Genomic DNA, 12891 nt, shown 5'->3' with positions numbered 1-12891 from the left:
TATATATATATATATATATATATATATATATATATATATATATAACTTGTTAAATCATCGGACATTAGTTTCAACTACTCATAAGTAGGGAAAATATGAGACATTTTAAAAATTTGGAAACAAAAATAGTTAATTACGGGTGTGTTTTGTTGAAGGGAAGATGAGAGAGGTAATATGTTTAAAAAGTGTATTTGGTTTAAATTTTAAGAGGGGAGAGAAGCAAAATCTCTCCTTTAAGTAATTTTTATTCTCCCTCTATTTTTTGGGAATTTGGAGGGAAGTAGACCAATATAACTTAAAAGTCATTTAAAATATCTCTTCTTCTCTTAAACCAAATATAACAATTAAAAATCTCTCCTCCTTCATCCTGTTCCCTCTTTTGAACCAAATATGTATCTACTTCTCATCTATTTTCTCCAATTTCCTCTTCATAATTCACCAACTAAATTCCAATCATTTAAAAAATTGTTAATAATATTATATTTGTTAACAATTAGTATTGTTTTTATAAGTTTACTTTGTGGCCCTGTTAGACAAGGTCAAAGTACAAGCTTATAGTAGATTGCTTACAATATAAAAGCTTGTAGGATTAAATTAGAGTTGGTTTATAACTTTTTCTGATGTTATTACAATCTATATAGAGACATACATTTATCATTCATCAAATAATTAAAAGACAGTCTTTCACCAATAATTTAGTTGAAATAGAAATACATTTTTCATTAGTATGATATGTCTTGAACATTTGAACATCTTTTAACTAAAATCATATTACACTAATTCTAATTTATATAGGAGACAAATATTTTTCCAAAGTATTTATTTAAAATATAATATTTCACGAATTAATTATAATATATAATTTTAATTTACTTTATAAATCAACACATGATAAATATTTGTCATTAATCAAATATTAATAAATTTAGATAATATTTCATAAAAAGTAAAGTAGATTATTTTATACACCAATATGTATATATCTATATTATTTACAATATTTTTGTTGACAACTATATATATATATATATATATATATATATATATATATATATATATATATATATATGTATATATAATATTTGTTTGAAAGTGTAAATTAAAATATTATATTTTAATAGTTTCACGTAAACTTTGATAATAATTTATAGTTTTTTTTAAAAATATTATAATATCTATTTAATATAGTAACCATTACATGTTGAGCTATTCATGGTGTGATTAATGAAGAAATGCGAATCAGATTGAATTGAACTATTATAAATAGTTCAGTAAAATCGAATAGAATGTTTTATTAACCAAACTAAAACTACCTTTACAAAAATATGAACTATATTTTTTGAATCGAACCATACCGGATTGTTATTATTAACTAGGTTTGATTATATTTTTAGTTTCTCTATTTTTACCGATTCACGAAATTGTTCTTCTATTTTAAAAGTCAACAATTATGGTCTCTCCATGAAATTTTTTAACTAAAAAATAATGACGTGAGATCTTTTAAATAACATGACATATGATACTAGAATGATTTCACCCATAAAATTAGAATAAAACTTCGTAAACACTTAGTTTTCAACTTTAGAATTTTCTTTATATTTTTAATTAATGACATATGAATAATTAATTCATCTAGATGGTTCTATATCATAGAACTGTATTTCACAATATTTAAAATATGTCAAACCGTTATTTTTTAAATAAAAAATTTGAGAGAGCGATCAAACATGTCGACTTTTAAAATAGAGAGACCAATTTTGTGAATTGATAATAAAAGAAGACCAAAACTGCAACTAAATATATTAATTAATAGTAGATTATATCCCACGCTATGCGCGAGCATTAATTAATTAATATCATAAGTTTTATTTAATATTTTATGTATTAGAAATATAATTATCTTATATTATTACTCTATAGATTTGAAATAATTGAATATGGTCAAGAAAATTAAAGTGAGAGAAAATCATGATTACCACAATTATTTAATTTAATTTTTTTTTTTCTTTCAAATTTGCATGATAACTTATAATATTAGATGATTATTTTTCTCCTTGTACTTTGATTGGCAATTTGTTTTTCAACACATAATAGTACGTGTATTTATTTGATGAAATAAAATGTAAAATACAAACAAACAAAAAGATGTAAAAAATTAAAAATATGATTTAATATTTTTTATTTTAAAGAATGTTAATTTTGAATGTTAATTTTTATTTTGATATGTACCAAAAATAAATTCTATTGAAAATTAATTTAATTTTATGCAATACATTATTTATTTATTTTATTTTTTAACATTCAAATTTTCATTATAATAAGGAATTTTTAAAGCTAAAAGTAGCATACAATTACAAATAAATAATTTAATTGATGAAAGTTGAGTGTTAACATATGTTTTCAGAATACATGTATATTAAACTTTTGTTCATTATTTTTTTAATAGTTTTTAATACATTCATATTCTATGATAGTTTTAAATAAATTTGTGTATTTTAATAATTGAAAATAACTTTTTTTAATAATTTTTAATATATTCGTATTTTATGATAATTTTTTATAAATTTGTGTATTTTATGTCAAACAGAATATATATTAATAATATTATAATTATTTATTATTATTATTATTAATTAATTTATTTGTAAAATTAATTTGACATTTTTATTAAAAATATGGAGAATTAAAAATTATTTATAAAATTATATGAGTATGAAATGTTATGATTTGCTTGATTTCTTAAAGGATGTTACTATGAGTAAAATATATATAGCTTACTCCTATGGTAGATCTTGAAATTTTGAGGTATAGAAGTGAATATGAATTCATGTCAAGTGTATATGAATCCATGTCCTTTAAGGTATATAGATCTTCATTATATATGAATTAATTTAGTTTCGGTATGTTTAAATGTATTGAGAAATAATAATTGTTTTCAAACAAAAATATGTAATTAAATTTTCTTAAAAAACTAATTGTAGTTGTTATATAGAGAACTCATGAGAAAAATTTGAAGGTGTAAACACGAGAAGGGGGAGTTGAATTGTGTTTTCCAAAGTTGATAACTTTTTGACTATTTATAAATAATTAAAAAATTAGTTTGGTTTTGGTGACTTGGAGTAGAATCAATTGAATTTAGAGGCAACAAGTAATGAAAGCATAAATAATTTAACACGTAGATTTATCCTGGTTCATCACTGACTTGGCTATATTCAGCCCCCTCATTCAGAAGGTTTTAATCCACTAATTCAAAAAATTTGAATTAAAAAGCATTTGATCCTCCGAGTCAGTCTTCTCAAACAATCTAACAACCTCAGACTTTTGAGGAACTAACCACCTTGACCCTACAAGTCAGGTCTTATCCTAACAACCTGACAACCCTAGATTGAAGAAGGAATTAAATCACTATCGGGTTGGATACAAAAGATTGGAACTTGAGTAGTTGCTTCTAAAAAACTGATGATAATAATAACTCTCACACTATAAGAAAAGAACACTCATACAATATTTCTAACCTGAACAAGTGTTTCTCTCTTTGAACTCTAAGATGCATTGAGAACTTTGATCTTGAGTTCTTCTACTCTTTTCTGCTTTTCTCCTTTAGATTATCATCAATTATAACTTGGAATCAAATCTTATTTTAGATTTTCTTCAATTATAAATTTGAATCAAAACTTGTTATAGATTTTCTTCAAAAACACGAATCTTCTTTCATACTCTTTGAAGTCAAATATATTGTTCTCATAAAATACTTTTGTTAACATCAAAACTCTAAATGTAGAACCAACTTGGTTCCAACGAAACTTACATACAATATTGTAGCCTGATATAAAAAAAAAAACTTTGAATCATACACTTGAATATGTAATTGAATGGATATAAGTGAGATGATTATATTGTTGACAATTAATATTATTCGATTAATTTAAGTTTTATAAGTATAACACCAATGTTTGTAAAAATTGTTAAACATGAAAGTTGGAATATGTAACAAGTTCATAGAAGAAAAAAAACTTATAACAACAACATTTATGTATGATGCATGTGGTTGGTTGACCGACATGAACAAATGTCAAATTGAAAAATGTTGATAGACTTAAATTACATTGTGAAACTTAATCCAATTTCAAAAGTTAGTGCGTAAAATTATTGCAATACATAAAAAAAAATTGAAAATAATAAAGTAGTTGACTAATACTAAATTATGAATGCAATTATTTATTTGTGAAAAAATACGGTAAAATTAAGAGTCTGCCTAAAAAATAAAAAAATACCCTCCATTCGACAATTGTTGTTTGTAGTATTAATTGCGGTTGAAATGACAATGAGATTACCGCATAACGGTGACAACAAATTTAAAATCATAGTCTAGATGGCATGTAGAATCTGATCTATTGTAGTCGCCCCTCGACTTATTTATATCATGTGGAGATAATACAAAGGATTGGATAAAGAACATTTGTTACAATACTTATAAGTGGTTATGGTTATGTGGTTTTTATATCATTTACTATATGACACAATTAAAAAATTTGTTTTAATTTTTAAGGATACGACTATAGGTATTTGCAATTTTGAAATGTATGGTTATGTCTTAGTAGCACAACCAAAATGTGTATTCTAATGTGTTTTTGATAAATAACACATAAAGTTGAAAGAGTGATACAAAATAGGCTTAATTGCAGTTTTGGTCCCCTTATTTTAGCTGAATCACGAAAATAGTCCCTCCATTTCATTTCTCCCCAATTTTAGTCCCCCAAACAGAATTTTAGTCAAAAACATAATGAAGTGTCAATTATTTTGCGCTTATTTAAGTCACATCATGCCTCAAGATCTCGTGGTGCAACAATTGTACCGAAATCTATTATCATAAATGGTATTGTGTGACTTAAAAAAATGACATTTCATCAAATTTTTGACCAAAATTCTGTTTGGAGACCAAAACTGAGGATAAATAAAATGGGGGGACTACTTTTGTCATTCAACTAAAATAGGGGGACCAAAACTGCAATTAAGTCTAAAAAATAAATGTAATTTTTTTAATGAGTATAGAGAATGTGAGTGTTTTTTCAAAACTATAAGAATATTAGTGTCATTTAAGATGACCTCATGAGAGGTAAATGCATTTTTCTATTTTTTGTTCCAAGTAATGTTAGTTCTATTTTTTATTGTTAATTTTTTTCTTCCCAGGAATCTTATTTTCTCATACTTATACTTATATTCATTCATATATTATTGTTTATTGGCAATATATGTTTTGTTTAATTTATTGTGGCTGATGTTATTGTAGTCTCTATTTTTAAGATTTGTTTATTTTACTGTTTTATTTTTTATTTTTTAGAGGTTAATGTTGGATCGTTAATAGTATATACTATGTTATATTAGATGGTTAAATGTAATGATTTAAGTGACACTCCATCCAATGATGATATAAATGATGTCGAAAGAATTTAGAGATCTTATTATCCATAAGGGTTATATTGTCAAATTTTAATGTTAAAGTTCAATTTGGAAAAATTAGGTTGGTTTTAGGGATGAAGTTTACTTTTGGCTGAATCCTAAATTGTTCGTTTTATGTTTTATGATAGTTTATATGGACTATTTTAAAGTATTTTTATAGTTTATAAGAGATTATTAAGAGTCATATAACAGATATAATTAATGTAATTTGATGGATGAAAAAATAGCTTAGTAACCTTTTAATTAATTTTAATAGTTTTTGAATTAAATTGTGAGATAATGTTAATTTAGTAACTAAATTGACTATTTATTCTAAACAAGAGTAAAACAAGATAATAAAAATAATAATAAGAATGCAAATGCAGGCACTAAGAGGCAGAAAACAAAAGTGAAAATGGCGGAAATGACTAAGTTTAAGGGAAATTGAGCCATTTACAAAACAAACATATAAAAAGACATCCAATACAAATACAACCCTTCTATATTACCGGCTTATATAATTAATTTGTTAAATTGAAATTTTTATCTTATTATTCCTTTAATCATTGTTTCAAGTAGGATTCAAAATATGAAAACTAACTTAATTTATTAATACACTTTTAACACACATTTTTTAATCTCTGTGTAATTGATTAAAATTTACATAAACTCTGCAAAAATGTAATTTTCATATAAATTTAGTAAGACTTGTATGTGTTATAAAGTGACTTAAAGAATTTATTGCTGTTATTATTTTAAAAAAAACATTTGAATTTAATGGTTATAAGTTGATGATATAAAATAAAATTTTATATTATCACTCAATCACATTCTTTTAAAGATAAAAAACTTCAACGTTAAATTTTACTCTTCCTTTTTAATTAATACAACATATTTACAAAATTCTCCTTAGTCTTTAGTCATCTTCAACTTAATATTTTTTTTCGATTTTAATATTCATATTAAAAAAAAAATAATCATAGTAATTTAGAATATGGTTAAAAGATAAATAAATTTGATAAATTATTGTTTTTGCAAAAAATTAAACTCAAATTTTTCTTAATAATTTATTTTTAACTGAAATTTATTAACTAACTAATCTCAATCACTTGATTTCACCCTCTGCTCAATATCATCAAACATCTAATTGCTAATTAAAATTTAATGGACTATATATAATTTTTAGGCATATAATTTTGAAGAGATAGGCGTATCATCATTCAATAAAGAGTAAATAATAAAGAATCCATAGTTCATGCATTTTAATGAGTCTTTTTAATAATATGATCAACTCGACAGGTGCTATATACAGCATCAGAAAATTATATTTTACATCAGTTCTTTAGCGATTTAACGACAGATTAATATATTTTATCAAAATAAAAAAACAGATTAATCTATAAATAAAGATTCATTGTTTATAGCAAAGAAAGATCGAAAGTTCGTTCGTTTATTTAATTAAAATCATAAAAAAAACATATAATATCTAAATAATACCATAAAAAAATAAATAATACTATAAAATTTATTTACACTCTCAATACATATATATCAAACTAACCATAATATATATATATATTATAGTTTTTTTTAAAAATATTATAATATCTATTTAATATAGTAACCATTACATGTTGAGCTATTCATGGTGTGATTAATGAAGAAATGCGAATCAGATTGAATTGAACTATTATAAATAGTTCAGTAAAATCGAATAGAATGTTTTATTAACCAAACTAAAACTACCTTTACAAAAATATGAACTATATTTTTTGAATCGAACCATACCGGATTGTTATTATTAACTAGGTTTGATTATATTTTTAGTTTCTCTATTTTTACCGATTCACGAAATTGTTCTTCTATTTTAAAAGTCAACAATTATGGTCTCTCCATGAAATTTTTTAACTAAAAAATAATGACGTGAGATCTTTTAAATAACATGACATATGATACTAGAATGATTTCACCCATAAAATTAGAATAAAACTTCGTAAACACTTAGTTTTCAACTTTAGAATTTTCTTTATATTTTTAATTAATGACATATGAATAATTAATTCATCTAGATGGTTCTATATCATAGAACTGTATTTCACAATATTTAAAATATGTCAAACCGTTATTTTTTAAATAAAAAATTTGAGAGAGCGATCAAACATGTCGACTTTTAAAATAGAGAGACCAATTTTGTGAATTGATAATAAAAGAAGACCAAAACTGCAACTAAATATATTAATTAATAGTAGATTATATCCCACGCTATGCGCGAGCATTAATTAATTAATATCATAAGTTTTATTTAATATTTTATGTATTAGAAATATAATTATCTTATATTATTACTCTATAGATTTGAAATAATTGAATATGGTCAAGAAAATTAAAGTGAGAGAAAATCATGATTACCACAATTATTTAATTTAATTTTTTTTTTTCTTTCAAATTTGCATGATAACTTATAATATTAGATGATTATTTTTCTCCTTGTACTTTGATTGGCAATTTGTTTTTCAACACATAATAGTACGTGTATTTATTTGATGAAATAAAATGTAAAATACAAACAAACAAAAAGATGTAAAAAATTAAAAATATGATTTAATATTTTTTATTTTAAAGAATGTTAATTTTGAATGTTAATTTTTATTTTGATATGTACCAAAAATAAATTCTATTGAAAATTAATTTAATTTTATGCAATACATTATTTATTTATTTTATTTTTTAACATTCAAATTTTCATTATAATAAGGAATTTTTAAAGCTAAAAGTAGCATACAATTACAAATAAATAATTTAATTGATGAAAGTTGAGTGTTAACATATGTTTTCAGAATACATGTATATTAAACTTTTGTTCATTATTTTTTTAATAGTTTTTAATACATTCATATTCTATGATAGTTTTAAATAAATTTGTGTATTTTAATAATTGAAAATAACTTTTTTTAATAATTTTTAATATATTCGTATTTTATGATAATTTTTTATAAATTTGTGTATTTTATGTCAAACAGAATATATATTAATAATATTATAATTATTTATTATTATTATTATTAATTAATTTATTTGTAAAATTCATTTGACATTTTTATTAAAAATATGGAGAATTAAAAATTATTTATAAAATTATATGAGTATGAAATGTTATGATTTGCTTGATTTCTTAAAGGATGTTACTATGAGTAAAATATATATAGCTTACTCCTATGGTAGATCTTGAAATTTTGAGGTATAGAAGTGAATATGAATTCATGTCAAGTGTATATGAATCCATGTCCTTTAAGGTATATAGATCTTCATTATATATGAATTAATTTAGTTTCGGTATGTTTAAATGTATTGAGAAATAATAATTGTTTTCAAACAAAAATATGTAATTAAATTTTCTTAAAAAACTAATTGTAGTTGTTATATAGAGAACTCATGAGAAAAATTTGAAGGTGTAAACACGAGAAGGGGGAGTTGAATTGTGTTTTCCAAAGTTGATAACTTTTTGACTATTTATAAATAATTAAAAAATTAGTTTGGTTTTGGTGACTTGGAGTAGAATCAATTGAATTTAGAGGCAACAAGTAATGAAAGCATAAATAATTTAACACGTAGATTTATCCTGGTTCATCACTGACTTGGCTATATTCAGCCCCCTCATTCAGAAGGTTTTAATCCACTAATTCAAAAAATTTGAATTAAAAAGCATTTGATCCTCCGAGTCAGTCTTCTCAAACAATCTAACAACCTCAGACTTTTGAGGAACTAACCACCTTGACCCTACAAGTCAGGTCTTATCCTAACAACCTGACAACCCTAGATTGAAGAAGGAATTAAATCACTATCGGGTTGGATACAAAAGATTGGAACTTGAGTAGTTGCTTCTAAAAAACTGATGATAATAATAACTCTCACACTATAAGAAAAGAACACTCATACAATATTTCTAACCTGAACAAGTGTTTCTCTCTTTGAACTCTAAGATGCATTGAGAACTTTGATCTTGAGTTCTTCTACTCTTTTCTGCTTTTCTCCTTTAGATTATCATCAATTATAACTTGGAATCAAATCTTATTTTAGATTTTCTTCAATTATAAATTTGAATCAAAACTTGTTATAGATTTTCTTCAAAAACACGAATCTTCTTTCATACTCTTTGAAGTCAAATATATTGTTCTCATAAAATACTTTTGTTAACATCAAAACTCTAAATGTAGAACCAACTTGGTTCCAACGAAACTTACATACAATATTGTAGCCTGATATAAAAAAAAAAACTTTGAATCATACACTTGAATATGTAATTGAATGGATATAAGTGAGATGATTATATTGTTGACAATTAATATTATTCGATTAATTTAAGTTTTATAAGTATAACACCAATGTTTGTAAAAATTGTTAAACATGAAAGTTGGAATATGTAACAAGTTCATAGAAGAAAAAAAACTTATAACAACAACATTTATGTATGATGCATGTGGTTGGTTGACCGACATGAACAAATGTCAAATTGAAAAATGTTGATAGACTTAAATTACATTGTGAAACTTAATCCAATTTCAAAAGTTAGTGCGTAAAATTATTGCAATACATAAAAAAAAATTGAAAATAATAAAGTAGTTGACTAATACTAAATTATGAATGCAATTATTTATTTGTGAAAAAATACGGTAAAATTAAGAGTCTGCCTAAAAAATAAAAAAATACCCTCCATTCGACAATTGTTGTTTGTAGTATTAATTGCGGTTGAAATGACAATGAGATTACCGCATAACGGTGACAACAAATTTAAAATCATAGTCTAGATGGCATGTAGAATCTGATCTATTGTAGTCGCCCCTCGACTTATTTATATCATGTGGAGATAATACAAAGGATTGGATAAAGAACATTTGTTACAATACTTATAAGTGGTTATGGTTATGTGGTTTTTATATCATTTACTATATGACACAATTAAAAAATTTGTTTTAATTTTTAAGGATACGACTATAGGTATTTGCAATTTTGAAATGTATGGTTATGTCTTAGTAGCACAACCAAAATGTGTATTCTAATGTGTTTTTGATAAATAACACATAAAGTTGAAAGAGTGATACAAAATAGGCTTAATTGCAGTTTTGGTCCCCTTATTTTAGCTGAATCACGAAAATAGTCCCTCCATTTCATTTCTCCCCAATTTTAGTCCCCCAAACAGAATTTTAGTCAAAAACATAATGAAGTGTCAATTATTTTGCGCTTATTTAAGTCACATCATGCCTCAAGATCTCGTGGTGCAACAATTGTACCGAAATCTATTATCATAAATGGTATTGTGTGACTTAAAAAAATGACATTTCATCAAATTTTTGACCAAAATTCTGTTTGGAGACCAAAACTGAGGATAAATAAAATGGGGGGACTACTTTTGTCATTCAACTAAAATAGGGGGACCAAAACTGCAATTAAGTCTAAAAAATAAATGTAATTTTTTTAATGAGTATAGAGAATGTGAGTGTTTTTTCAAAACTATAAGAATATTAGTGTCATTTAAGATGACCTCATGAGAGGTAAATGCATTTTTCTATTTTTTGTTCCAAGTAATGTTAGTTCTATTTTTTATTGTTAATTTTTTTCTTCCCAGGAATCTTATTTTCTCATACTTATACTTATATTCATTCATATATTATTGTTTATTGGCAATATATGTTTTGTTTAATTTATTGTGGCTGATGTTATTGTAGTCTCTATTTTTAAGATTTGTTTATTTTACTGTTTTATTTTTTATTTTTTAGAGGTTAATGTTGGATCGTTAATAGTATATACTATGTTATATTAGATGGTTAAATGTAATGATTTAAGTGACACTCCATCCAATGATGATATAAATGATGTCGAAAGAATTTAGAGATCTTATTATCCATAAGGGTTATATTGTCAAATTTTAATGTTAAAGTTCAATTTGGAAAAATTAGGTTGGTTTTAGGGATGAAGTTTACTTTTGGCTGAATCCTAAATTGTTCGTTTTATGTTTTATGATAGTTTATATGGACTATTTTAAAGTATTTTTATAGTTTATAAGAGATTATTAAGAGTCATATAACAGATATAATTAATGTAATTTGATGGATGAAAAAATAGCTTAGTAACCTTTTAATTAATTTTAATAGTTTTTGAATTAAATTGTGAGATAATGTTAATTTAGTAACTAAATTGACTATTTATTCTAAACAAGAGTAAAACAAGATAATAAAAATAATAATAAGAATGCAAATGCAGGCACTAAGAGGCAGAAAACAAAAGTGAAAATGGCGGAAATGACTAAGTTTAAGGGAAATTGAGCCATTTACAAAACAAACATATAAAAAGACATCCAATACAAATACAACCCTTCTATATTACCGGCTTATATAATTAATTTGTTAAATTGAAATTTTTATCTTATTATTCCTTTAATCATTGTTTCAAGTAGGATTCAAAATATGAAAACTAACTTAATTTATTAATACACTTTTAACACACATTTTTTAATCTCTGTGTAATTGATTAAAATTTACATAAACTCTGCAAAAATGTAATTTTCATATAAATTTAGTAAGACTTGTATGTGTTATAAAGTGACTTAAAGAATTTATTGCTGTTATTATTTTAAAAAAAACATTTGAATTTAATGGTTATAAGTTGATGATATAAAATAAAATTTTATATTATCACTCAATCACATTCTTTTAAAGATAAAAAACTTCAACGTTAAATTTTACTCTTCCTTTTTAATTAATACAACATATTTACAAAATTCTCCTTAGTCTTTAGTCATCTTCAACTTAATATTTTTTTTCGATTTTAATATTCATATTAAAAAAAAAATAATCATAGTAATTTAGAATATGGTTAAAAGATAAATAAATTTGATAAATTATTGTTTTTGCAAAAAATTAAACTCAAATTTTTCTTAATAATTTATTTTTAACTGAAATTTATTAACTAACTAATCTCAATCACTTGATTTCACCCTCTGCTCAATATCATCAAACATCTAATTGCTAATTAAAATTTAATGGACTATATATAATTTTTAGGCATATAATTTTGAAGAGATAGGCGTATCATCATTCAATAAAGAGTAAATAATAAAGAATCCATAGTTCATGCATTTTAATGAGTCTTTTTAATAATATGATCAACTCGACAGGTGCTATATACAGCATCAGAAAATTATATTTTACATCAGTTCTTTAGCGATTTAACGACAGATTAATATATTTTATCAAAATAAAAAAACAGATTAATCTATAAATAAAGATTCATTGTTTATAGCAAAGAAAGATCGAAAGTTCGTTCGTTTATTTAATTAAAATCATAAAAAAAACATATAATATCTAAATAATACCATAAAAAAATAAATAATACTATAAAATTTATTTACACTCTCAATACATATATATCAAACTAACCATAATATATATATATATA

Source organism: Cicer arietinum, chromosome 2 (genome assembly GCF_000331145.2).
Source record: "Cicer arietinum cultivar CDC Frontier isolate Library 1 chromosome 2, Cicar.CDCFrontier_v2.0, whole genome shotgun sequence".
In the NCBI taxonomy this organism is placed as follows: domain Eukaryota; kingdom Viridiplantae; phylum Streptophyta; class Magnoliopsida; order Fabales; family Fabaceae; genus Cicer; species Cicer arietinum.
Note: the sequence above shows the minus strand (reverse complement) of the source record.